Source organism: Spinacia oleracea, chromosome 1 (assembly GCF_020520425.1).
Source record: "Spinacia oleracea cultivar Varoflay chromosome 1, BTI_SOV_V1, whole genome shotgun sequence".
Taxonomy (NCBI): domain Eukaryota; kingdom Viridiplantae; phylum Streptophyta; class Magnoliopsida; order Caryophyllales; family Amaranthaceae; genus Spinacia; species Spinacia oleracea.
This window is the reverse complement of record NC_079487.1, coordinates 122730633-122742924: the sequence shown is the minus strand read 5'-3', so window position 1 is coordinate 122742924 and position 12292 is coordinate 122730633. Positions and strand designations below refer to the sequence as shown.

Genomic DNA, 12292 nt, shown 5'->3' with positions numbered 1-12292 from the left:
CAACTTTCAAGACGAAGGGAAAACTTTTCTAGAATTGGCCTATATGCTTCCACATCAGATACGGATAGCATTGGTTAATAGAGCAGATTTGATGAGTAAAATCTGTATGGCCTACTCTCAAGCTCATTCCCCTTTCCCGAGAAATTTTGTTCCCACTTCCAACCCTAGCGGCTGGAAGATACTGTCAGATAATGCAATTGTGAGAGTTTGGTGTGCTGATTACAGCCATGGCTATCTGAGAGCAATAAGCATTTTTAAATTTTGTCAACATCGAAATCGATGATGGAACCACAGAAAAAAAAGCATCGTAATTTCTTATCCTGAGAATCTAACAGTGCAGCAATACGAAATTACTGAAAAGACAATAAGCTTTTCCATTGCAATTATAAGGGCAATTGCACACACTGCACTAATAAGTCACTAACAATAATTAGCGTCTAGTGACTGAAGAAATACAGTTACCTGAAAAGTCAATTATCCCAAAGCACGTCATTAGTTATGCTTGCAGCTTCAAGAAAAATGAATAATTTTTCCACGGCAGCTCGTCCCCTCTTTGAGATAGAAAATAAAATCCAACTGCAAAGATAGATATACATCAATAGAAATCTCAACAATTAATAAGAGGTTAAAGGGGTAATTAGAAAGCAGCAATAAAGATTTCTCCAAGCTTGGGGAGTTGGCTTACAGGTTGAACTGTGGAAGGGGTGGCTTAGATCCCTGATCTTCAAAGGTCGAGAAAGAAAAGACAAAGACCAATTACAGTCATAACCCAACCACCTCACTAATCTTGCGAAGTTAAACATACCATGTCTTTGACAAGCATTATATCTTCAACAAATGAATATAACAGTTTTGATGATGTAAACGCATTTTCGAACAGAAGCGATAGAAGAACAACCCAGAGATACCAATATGCGTTATCTTCTCTGAGATTATTCTTAGTGCATTTCTGTCTATGACGGTGTTGTAAGAAGTGTTTAATTGATTGGTCAAGAAAATTATTAATCTGGCATATAACTGTATGGTTTTTCCGTCTCTTATTCAGAGTTTGGAATCTAGGTACTTAAATCTTAGGCCTTATGGTGTGTTCAGCGCATGCTCTTATCCAGTTTGAGTAAAATGGATTTATCATCAGAATTCGGAAGGGAAAACAAGCCCCATGCAAATTACTAAAAGAAATCTGTACACCCATTCAACCTTATAGTCTTTTAGGGAAGAGCCATGTACCAAGATAATTCTCAGGGATGTAGCATTAGGGTTATGTTTTATTCTACTTCTCTGGACTTATTTTGACTGAAATAAACTTATTTTTGAGTCAATTTGTTCGGAAAAAAAAACTTCTTTTGTTGAACTTATTTTATCTACATTTGTTTCGTCAGATATAGGTCAAAATAGTTGAAAAGAACACAACCTGTGAACAGTCCATCCTGTGGATTGTGGATGGCCAACTAGCTTAGTTGGTTAAAGTCTTGGGGTGGTAACTCTTAAAACAGTTGGACAGAACAAATAATTTAGAATGACAAACTTACCGGTTAATCTATGAACGATGAAGCCTTGTGGAGGTTAACTGAGAATCAATAAGCTTATCAGCCACCCTTATTAGTCAAACAACCACAAAAGTTTCCTACATTAATAGCAACTATCTTCAAGCTTGTTCTTTTATGTAGATAAGTCACAAGTGCATCCTAGTTCTACGTTAGATTCAGATTATACCCATACATCTGCAAGTGCAAGGCTAAACCATTTTATGAAAATGTTGGCTTTACTTGTCCAAAAAGAAGTGTAAAGTATCCAGTGGCTGTTTTAGTATGCTTCAGTTCTTCCTAAAAGCGGAAAAAATCTGCAAAAAGTTTAAAAATAAAATAAAACATACACTGTAACAAGGTAAATGCATCCTACAACAATAAACCTCCTGGTGGTCAAGCTCCAAGGTACATTCAAGGTCAGGGGTTCGGTTACCCATTTTTCCCTTTCCTCCATTTTTTGATTATCTTATAAAACCAAGTAAACTCGTATAAATGTCCAGCGCCTTAGTGGTCGAACCTATAAGGTGTTCTAATCAAGGTTAGGGGTACAAAACCCAAGTTACCCATTTTAACCTTCCCTCTTTGTTGTTTTTCCTTTACATAACAGAATCACTATAAACTAATTATCTTGTTTCTGGTATGTGATTATGTTTAGCAAATTAATCAATTGAATTAAATTGTTTGAACAACAGAATCTTAGATTTTAGTTTAGAATTATATTTATTTTTCGTTTTGCAGTTGAAGGAGGTAGGGTTTGAATATTCCAGTGTTTATATTGTTAAATTGAAATTTATGATTCTGGATAGATAGACATGAGATGAAAGGTTATATAACAATAAGTTAAATTTAATGCTATTGTAATAGCACATGTGTACCCTCAAATTATTAGTCATAATTTAAATTTTGGATTTTTAAGTTTGATTTTATTAGATGTCTCTAAAAATTCCAAACCCACGAGTCAAAATATCCTGGAAACACCACTGCAAGTATCTATATCAATATTCCATGTCAAGTACAAACATGGGTACTTGAGGTTAGTAAGCCACGTGAAGAGTCTGCATTGCACAGCCCATTTCAACCCAAAAACTTACATCTCCAACAGTCCAACCTATAGATGAAGTGAAAACTAGCAGCATAATCCTTAAAGAGAAGAAAATATGCAATGGCACAACCGTATAGTGTTAAATGTAGAGTTTATCGAAGCTCAGACCTTAAATAATACCGAGTAACGGAGTATCTAGCACCTAAATTTAGAAGTGAAGGCTTCATAACTCTACAATCCTCATGGCACTTACTTTGATACTATTTCATACTAACAAAGTAACAAACAACAAACTACATATGCTGCTTAGGATACATAATACACAGTTGTACAAACCAAGTCTTGTTGGTTTCTGAGGTCTAGTAAAACAAATCTTGCTTGAGCCAAACAACATGTTGCAACTGAACCAGGTAAACCAAGTCAGTAGAGTCAACATAGATGAGAAAACAGAAAAATCAGGATATCTGTTTGCATAATAAAAAGAAAAAACTACTAAGATATACCAAAGATTTCAGGTCACTCCAAACCATTTGCTTGTACTCTTGTCACTGACCTTCAATGCTTGAAAGTTGAAACTACTCATTGGGCAGCAGTTCTAAAGGTCTAGGTGTTTTGTCCTAAGGAGTTTTCGGGTGGGGGAGGGGAGTTGTTAGTGGCTCCAATATACCCGATAGATATTTCAAATAGATCCCACCATCAGCAAGAAATTCATAAGCAGCAATAATTGCACATCGAAGAAACTAGTGTGTTACCTAATTCCCTAATCACCCCCCGAATCGCAAACTGAAAAAGGTGAATGATACTACGAAAGTAGTACATTTTTGCCTAACTTAGCAAATTAGGTAATGAATTCCGAACCCGTACCCAATCTAATACTAGCAAATCAGGGAACTATGAGATTCTTGCCAAGAGAAGTATCATGTTATAAGGCCTCCTGAAAGTCCAAGGTCTAGATAAGGGCATGTGGATGCAGCAAACCAAGTTATGGCTACTAGAAAAAGCTTCCTTACAATACATGGAGTAAAAATTGTCAAAGGTTACCCAGGTTACTGGCCCGCCTACATACGAAAAGTTAAGGAACCAAAACCACCATATGGAGAAAAGGATATACCAATCAATGACAGAAGTCAGTGTCGATAAGAAGATGATGAACTATAATGCGTACAGCATTATACAATGAACGTGAGTTGAAAAAGGCTTTTTGTTATAGGTTTCTGCAGTGGCTAATTTTGAGATAATGTTCGAATAGCTAAGCTACAACAATATGTCGCTACGCTCTTTGGTGTGGCTAAATACATCTTCTGTGACATACCATTTGGTCACTCTTCTGGGGTAACCCGGTGGAAAAAGATAGAGACCAGATAGTTATTCATACAATAAGTTACTCTACAACATGTCAAGTCTGGTATACTTTCAGCAAAATGAATCACACATCATAAAGCTAACATATGAAAACTCCACATATCTGCAAATAATTCATATAAAGGGGAAGATAATTCAGGGAGGAGGAAAATAATTCAGCTTGTGTTGGCTTTAATAAAAGAAATTTAGTTTGTTAGTAGGAAAGCCCTATAAATGTAGCTAATTAGAGAGAGACTGGGAGACAATTGCGTCGAATATTGATGGGTGTTTTGTTTAGCTTTTAGTGTCAATTGTGAGAGAATTAAGCCTCTTGAAAGGCTGAATATCACTTACACTTACAGTCATTTCCAGTTTATCAATCAATTATCTTCTTCTTAGTTCTTCCCTTAAATTTCTGCTATTAATGGTGTCTAAGTTAAGTTAATTCTTATCAACATTCAGTTAATTCATACCTATGAGAGCACGTCAGTTTCAGTTCATTCATAGCTCCTTTCAACTGGATGTTTTGAAAATATTAAGTACGCAGGGTTCTGGTTGAATGGCACGACAGTAACCTTAGGCTAACGCAGGGTTACCTGATTCGTGGTTGGCTTCGGTACGGGGTACGAGTTCGGGTTCGCGATTCGCAGGTTGGCTGGTTTTAGGTTCGCAAGAGGGGTTTGAAACTCTTTTTTTCCAGGATTTTTGAAACAAAATTGTACAAGATTTTATTTTAATACTCATACATTCATACTCAGATAACATGTTATTTCCTTCCCAAATAAAAGCCCCAACATATATTATGTTATTTCCTTCCCAAATAAAAGCCCCAACATATATTTTCTTCTCTTGTCTTCCCTGACCTTCAATAGCTATAACTAGGGTTTCGGATTCGGCATGACAATACCAACGATGTGGTTCGCGAACCACAGCGAATTGGGTCGCCGGAGAACTCGATTCGGTACGGGCGAACCAGTTCAAGATTCGCAAGGGGTACCTGCGAATCTGGTAACACTGGGTTAACGCATCCCCCTCCCCTCCCACACACACACGCATATAAAGGCAGACAAGCTCATTAACATAGACTGAAAAACAGGAGGATCTAAAGAATGGAATAGATCCACTAATGGAAGGCTGGAAGCTGGAAAGCAATTTAGAAGAGTATACAAGAGAGAGAACTCAGATGAGAGGGTTCGATAAATGGACAGATAAATAATTTTAAGATCAGGAAGACATAACTGGCCTCTGTAAGGTCCTAACTTTACTTCAAGATCCTCTTTCATTTCTAGGTAGAACTTAAAACACAAATCAAAAATAAATTCAATAGATCATAAAATCATTAGCATTCCCTAAACCACCTCGTGTGCAATAAGCACCTCGTTGAAGTTCCTTACCCGGGACCTTTCTGATGTTAACCCCTCGAGCCAAGTCCCCATGGCCCCGTTCATGCTTTTTAGACGCATTCAAACCCGAACTAATTACCATATATTTTAGATTGAAAATGAGGCAAACTTGAGAACAAATTTCACTAAAAATTACCAGAACATTTTCTTACTAAAGCCAAATCCATTCTACAAGTATCATCTATTAATTAGTTAGGGTGAAAAAAACAGCAGACCAAGGGGTCTACCTTTTTCGCTCAAGAAAGCTTAGCCTTTATCATGCTTCATTAAGGCTCTGTTGGGTTATGGAGATGGTTAGCATGAGAGAGGAGGCATAAGGGTGAGAGTTGTTGCAAGTGAAGAGAAAGGATGAAAAAGGGCTGCATGCTTGTTCAAGTAAGATGCACACTCATGTAGTCTGGAAGATTTGCACGCTAACAAAGTTGCGGAACCTGTTTTGCTCTTGGAGACCTACTCTTATTGTGCCATGCCCTAGTATAAAAATATGATTACGCTGTCTAATACAATAATTCTCATATTAGTGAGGTGTACTGGGAAAGCGTATGTTTGAGTAATGAACATGGTTCATGCTTAGACTGAGAGATCTTGAGAGCCTAGTATCACCATGTATGATTTTCCGTGTGTTCTTTATTGTTCTTTATTTTATTTCATATCTATTATTTCCACATTAGTATACTTGTTGAGTGCACTATTTTTAAGCCCCTGGTCCTTACGTTCTCTAAGCAATGAAGAAGAAAGCTGCATAATGCAGTCAAATTGCTAGAATACTTTATTTCTTTACTTAACAGTATATGAAAAGAATACAAGGCTATATAAAGTCACAAGCAGTGCCGAATTTTAAAAGAAAAGGTGGAACTTCAAGGTGAGCACCTAGAAAAATATAACAACCTAAATTAGAGAAGGCACTTATTCAGAAAATAAATGTTGCTGGGAAGCAAGATATAGAAATCCATCAGAGTCAAGGTAGAGAAACAAGTAGATACTAAAACCTCCCCTTGAACGACTACTAGGGAATTCACCATCAAATCTCCTACAAGAAAACAACAACCACACAAAGCCAGCGACCACCAGCGTCTCTATAGAGTCTATACTGTGCATCCCTAAGCCATGCCAGACTCAGATACCAGTTGTTAGCAAGAAATGCCCAGGGAAGCAACTGAAGCAAGCCCAAGCAAATAATCAAGATTCGGTCACAAAATCAATGGACAACGGTAGACTGGTAGAGTACTATAGTGTTCTAGACCACTAAGATAATACACTAGCATCCCACCATAAGAGGACTCAAACATGAATCTAATAACCTCTTACACTTTCTCTCCCCTATTATTAGTTATTTTTCTTCGTAATTCCTTTTAACTAGATTCTAACCCTAAAACTAGAGAAATCCACCTTCAGGTCAATCAAATATACAAGTTTGTCGATACCACCGACAAAAACCAGTATTATGTCGGAGGACATTTCAATTTCTTTTTACCATATACCTAATAAAATTGTTTACATGTTGTTGCACATATAGGGATCACGTCAGTTGTTGTATATGATTCTACATGTTCAGTTTAAGAATGATGTACGGACAAATCATGTCCATCAACCACAATTTTTAGTTGAAAGGCATTCATTGTCATATAATTGTATTTGTACCTTCCCTGTTCTAATTATTCTGTACTCAAATATCGCAAAAACTGAGAAAATGCATCAATTAACACACAATTCAAATAATATATCATGAATCATGAACATACAAGGATATGGAAAGTAGGAGATATTGGTGCAATAATTTGGGGAGTAAAAGATGCTAAACAGAGCACTCAATTCGTCCAGGAACAAGGATAAATGTTAAAAACAAGATTGTATCAGGAGGTCAGCAACAAGAATATAGCATTACACCTAAACTTACCAATTTTTCTAGCTTGGTGTTTCCAAATAACTTCAACAAAAGCCTTTTTACGGATTTTAATAATCTTACTCCCAGCTTTTGGTCCATCAACTGCAGCCATAGCAAAAGTAAAGCAATCAGTTTATGCACATTAAAGAATGAATTCAAAACACAATACTATATCCTCGTCAATGAACTGAACTTCAATATTTTCCAGCCCTTACTGATGAATTATGAGCGTTTGAAAGAAGCAAACACATCCAAAAGCACCAATCTATAGGGTTGGCTCACAGTCTCACACTGATCCTCTTTACCAGTCTTCATTTTCACTCTCCCCTTACCAATTCATCTTATTCGGACTACTCATTCCATCTTCGCTTGGGGAGTTTTTCAATGAAATAACACACCTAGGCATAGCACAACGATTAGCATCCAAAAAAAATCGAGAAGATGCCTTAATTCCACCTTCAATTCAACAAACATGCCAGAAATAAGCTCAAAATTGACTAGTATTCTCATGTTTTTGTGTTTTTCTAATCATCCTAAGCTGATCAACAATAATAATTTGATCGTCAATTGAACTAAATGTTGTGTCGCTATCCAATCCAATTATCCGGCAAACAATCAGCCTTCACATAGACGAGAATTCCAGCAAATCATAACCCAATGAACTCAATTTTCCAACAATTGCAACAAATTTCAAGTATAACACAGCTACATTACTCAACAACAGAAGCTTTTGATGGAAAATTACTCAAAATTGAGCATCGATTGTGAAAAAAACATTAAAAAAGGAAAAGCAGCGATGTCTCACCTGAGAATCGGCGACCAGAGGAAGTAGAATCGACAGTTTTAGGGCTAATTTCGCGGAGCTATGACGCAGGGATATCACCATTATGGAAGAAGTGGACGAGGCAAAACCTAACGCCTCATTCACTCTGTTAGTCGGTGGTGTTGATGTTTTTGGAAGCAGAAGTTGGAGGACGGGAAGTCCCGAATACGAACTGAAGTTTGAATAAAACGAACCATCATTAATTCATTATGTTGAGCGTCTTGAGCCTGGCACGACCCGGAAGGAGAGGAATTTTTTTTATTATTATTTTTTTGATAAACAAATTAATTCATTAATAAAAAGTCAAATAAATATAAATCTAACAAATACATAACAATCGAATCAAATAAAAACTTCCTTTCACCATAGCTACGATCGTAGTATATCATACATTATGTATACCCTCTTTTATATCGCTGTGATTTTACAGCCTTCATTGACGAGGGTCTATAGATCTGTTGTAGCCGTGACAAATATGATTTTCGTCTGATTCGTCTGATTGTAGTCGAAAAATTGACATCTTCTTCGATCCCGCATAAATCTTTACCAAAGAAACAACCTGAACTAAACTAAACACACAAAACTTAACTAAAAACAAACCCACCATAGGGGTACTTACTACACCGAAACAATCAAACCCACCATAGGGGGTACTTACCACACTGAAACTATGTAGTTTTATTGAAATCTAGCGCAAAAACACAACGAAATTGAAAGAGAAGGGGCGGAAATAACCAAATTTCCGAAGAAAATTGGCTATTTCCGCCCTAGAAAACCCTAATTTTTGTAAACCCTAAAAAGAGAGAGAAAAAGGGAGAGAGGGGAGAAGCGGCTCTAAGGAGAGGAACTTTAGAAACTCCAATGGTTGGTTAGGTAGGTATATTTAAATTTGTCATATTAAATTTTTAGCTATAATATTTTTAAGCTATAAAGTTTATTATTGGATGGCAACAGTACGTTGTACTCCCTAGCCAACTCGTATGAGCTATTCCGTACAATATTTTGAAAGCTGCTTATATAATTTATATAGCAATTGTTGATTATCTGCACATATATTTTTACTTTTTGCGAGCAAGTCCTTTTGTTGATCGTTGGAGTTGTTCTTAATATTCATTTGAGCGTGTAAAAGTTGATACAAAACGATGACACGGACATGATCAAGAGAGGTAGTGCCGAAGATTAAAGCCCCGTACTTGTTTTAATTGATTGGCTCAAGTTCCACACGAGACCAAAACAAGTGAGTTAGTGTTTAGATTATGAACCATTTAATTATATGGATCAATGCGATACAACGTGTATAATTACATTGGTATGAATAGTGTTAAAATTTGCAATACGAAATTGACATATTTTAACCAGTCGATTTACATTGATCGTTCATATACTTTAGGACCTCTAACAGTGTGTTTGGATAACAAGATAAACGAGAAAGGTGAGTTGTCAGTTTGATTTTTCCTTTGTAAAATGGTTTGCTCCCTCTCCATCCTTTTTCGTCCCCCGGCCTTTTTATCCAAACTAAAAAGCTTGTTTTCACCCGGTCTTTCCCTCCGTTTTTACGTATCAAAACAAATGATAAGATATAGAATGATGTATAAGATTAAGTGTCGTCCTATCACTCTCAGCTCAAACCTCACATGGGTCAATCCGACCTAGCTAGATTGATTATCAGGCTAGATAATTTGAGAGTGGAGGGAGTGGTAGGGGAAAACCCTTTCTCAAAATTCCCCTAGTGAGATTGAACCCCCAACCTTTTGGTTAGAAGGTGAAATATTTTCTACTAGCCCAAGATATTGTTTGGTACAATTCGTGTCTAGTGTCTTCCAAGACCATAACGAACATGAACATATTTTACAATTTTTTTTTTCTTGTAAATAAAAATAAGAATGAGAATAAGAATAATGATAAGAATAAGAATAAGAATGATCATATTTGAAAGAAAAGATTCAAGATTAGAATAAAATTGATTACATTTGCACAAATTCAAACACATGACTTATCGCACACTCAACTTCATTCTTATACCAACACGGCTAGATTCATCATTACATACAACCATATAGAGTATCTATGCATGTTTTATACCTTGTTGGGCAAAACTAGTGGTATTGAGTATCTTTTAGTGATGAATAGCGGATGGTTGTTAAAGTAAACGTAGTAATAACGGGTACGTAGCGATTAACTGTCAAAGCTAAGCAACGTGTAACTAATATGAGAGTTCGAAAAAATAACAGTTGAGATTGTAAAGTATTACACAATAAAAGGCATACTCCCTCAGTTTCTTTTTGTTCTTCCGTTTGGTCTTTTACACGTTTATTAACGACTAAATAATGTGCATTGATATTCCTCTGTTTTTTTTTATTTAAACAATAAAAAATACGTTTATTTATAACGTTTTCACTTTTCACTCTTATCAAAATTATGATTGGAAAAATGAGAAAAATTTAATGTTCTAACAAAAAAGTGTGAGAGAGAAAATGATGCAATTAATTTTATTGGTTAAAATAATCATTTGACACAAATTTTGATAATATAAAAGGAAATGTGAAAGACATTTTGAGACAACAAAAAGAAAAACGTAAAAAACAAAGAGAAACAGAGGAAGTATACAATATATTATTGAAACATTATTACAATTTTTTCAAAAGATAGCCGAATACCCCCTATATTTAAACGCTACTCCTTTTACCTTTGAAAAAACTACACCTTTTACCACTAACGGCTACATTTCCAAACACTTATAAATTCTACCCTACGAGAACTTTTTTTAAACACTACCCATCTTAATGATTCAACCGATTATGATTAAATGATCTCATGCATATTGAGCTGCCAATTGCCTTATACAACATATTCTGCTGGAGTAATAATTACAGCGTTGATGTGAACTTAAATATCTTCAACAAGATACTCATAATATCATAAACCACGTTGAGGAGAAAAAGTCAAAAACGCCCTCCAAATAACAATCCAAAAAGAACCTCTCAAAACTCAGGAGCAAATGTTCACCGCTATGACAAACCTAAGGCGGCACAAAACGTGGAACCCGCAGATCATTTATTACACCAACTCGTACTTTTGTATCCATCCTTTTACTGTTTTACTCTCCTCCGTAGGCGCGAACAATATACGCAATCTTGAAACGGGATACTATGGGCATACGGAGTATTAGGCCCGGTTTAATTCACCTTATCTGATCTGATCTGGTCTGATTTAATTTGGACTAATTTTTTCTGATCTGATTTGATCTGAACTTATTTTTTCTGATCTGATCTGGTTTGGTCTGGTCTGATATGATCTGATCTGATATGGACTAGTATGATCTGATCTGATCTAATCTGATTCTTCATGATTAAGTTTAAACAAAAATCTACATTTATTAATATTAAACGGCTTACGTGTAAAATAAATGTTACACAAATTTATAATATTGTTATTATTCATTTGACTTTGCTCATGATTTAACTATTCCTTATGTTAGATAGACCTAGACATGATTTAGATATATCGGTTATGATCTGGATATGATCCGTACAGATCATTTCTGACCTGGACATGATTTGTACAGATGTGTTCTGTTTTGGACATGATCAGTTATGATCTTTACATGATCTGTACAGTTCAGTTCTGATATGGACATGATCTGTACATACCAGTTCTGATCTGGACATGATCTGTACAGATCAGTTCTGATCTGGACAGATCAGTTCTGATCTGAACAGATCTATCTGGACAAACCAGTTCTGCTCTGGACATGATATGTACATATCATTTCTGATCTGGACATGATCTGTACAGATTAGTTCTAATCTGGTTATGATATGTACAGACCAGTTCTGATCTGGTCATGATCAATCTTTGAGATAAATTCTGATCTGAACATAATCTGTACAGAGTCGATATCTAGACGAGTTATAATCTGGACATATTGATTCTGATTTGGACATGATCTGTACAAATCGGTTTTGATATAAACATATTGGTTATGTAAGGATAGGTTTTGATGTAGACAAGATCTTTGCAGATTTGAACATGATCTGGACATGATCTGTACATATCAGTTATGATCTTGATATTATCTGATCCTATCAGTTCTGGTCTAGATATATAATGGTTCTGATCTATAAAAATCATTTTTGATATGGACATGACCTGATCATATCGTTTCTGATCTGGACTTAATGGTTTTAATTTGGACATGATGGATTTGAATGTTTTGTTAATGTTTTTTTTTATGCCTCCAGTAATACTCCCTCCGTATTTATTTAAGGGGTA

General features: G+C 35.7%; 1 long non-coding RNA gene across 1 annotated transcript; it reads right to left on the bottom strand.

The window, feature by feature from the left end:
* Nucleotides 1–685: 685 nt before the first annotated feature.
* On the bottom strand, nt 686–8205 carry LOC110775372 (uncharacterized). Its single transcript, XR_008932498.1, has 4 exons — nt 8003–8205; nt 7413–7595; nt 7210–7299; nt 686–722 (listed from the first exon to the last, which is right to left on the bottom strand). It is a non-coding gene; the product is annotated as an uncharacterized lncRNA (long non-coding RNA).
* Between the last annotated feature and the right edge of the window lie 4087 nt (nt 8206–12292).